Source organism: Brassica oleracea, chromosome C7, assembly GCF_000695525.1.
Source record: "Brassica oleracea var. oleracea cultivar TO1000 chromosome C7, BOL, whole genome shotgun sequence".
NCBI classification, from domain to species: domain Eukaryota; kingdom Viridiplantae; phylum Streptophyta; class Magnoliopsida; order Brassicales; family Brassicaceae; genus Brassica; species Brassica oleracea.
Window position 1 is genome coordinate 41,816,953 of NC_027754.1, and position 1,133 is coordinate 41,818,085.

Here is a 1,133-nt window from a genome sequence, read left to right on the forward strand (position 1 = left end):
TATTTTCGCTTGAAATTGCTGCTTCACAACATAGCGCGATTCCATTATCTGAAGTGTTTGCGACACTTCCTTGAGGGTTGGAATTCTTTAATTCCCAACAATCCTTCTTCAAGTGACCCTTCTTGCCACAGTGGTAGCATTTAAAAGTCTTCTTACTTCTTGACTTTGATCTACCATGTTTGTGACTCCCACTTGAGCCATGTTCCATTGATCTCCCTCTTATCACCGTGAATGCCCCTATTTGAGAATTTTCTCGTCTGTCTTCTTTACTTTTGCGCCGACTTTCTTCTTCAAGAACCGCAGCTGCAACATCATCAAAGACTAGACTGTCGGTGGAGACATTATTTGTTAAGTTGATGATGAGTTGATCATATGAATCTGGTAGACTTTGAAGTAGAATCTCAGCACGTTCCTGCGATTCTACTTTATAACTCAACGAAGTGAGTTGAGAAAATAAAGTATTTAAGGTGTTGATGTGCTCCATCACTGAAATAGATTATGCCATCCGAAGAGTATAAAGCTTCCTTTTAAGAAAAAATTTGTGCAGCGATTTAGCCTCGTATAATTTTGCAAGGTGATCCCATATCTCCTTTGCAGTCTTCTTCTCCTCTATGCTTGACAACACTCCATCTGCAAGGGCAAGATGAAGATTTGCCATAGCATTCTCATCCATCTCGTTCCATTTATCACCATCTGTGTATGTAGCCTGTCTTGCACTAATGGCCGCTAAACAACCATCTTTTCTCAAGATAGCCTTCATCTTCAACTTCCACAGCGCAAAGTTACTGCCATTGAATTTTTCGATCTCGAATTTTGCCGCCATTGCTTCTTCCAGAACCTACGCTCTGATACCACTTGTTGTAAAACTGGACCGGATAGAGCAGGGTCGCAGCTAATAATTTGAGAAATAGTGTAATAAATGGAACACCAGATTTAACGTGGAAAACCCCAAAGGGTAAAAACCACGGACAAGGTAGAAAGATTTATTACGAGAAAAATAATAGGAGTTACAACCTCTCAATTATAACGGAGAAATCAATTAATAATTTTCTCGTTATAATATGAGAAAATACCCAAACTCTCTAAATAATTTTCTCTCAACCCAATCCCAAATACCCGTAAAAAATTTTCTT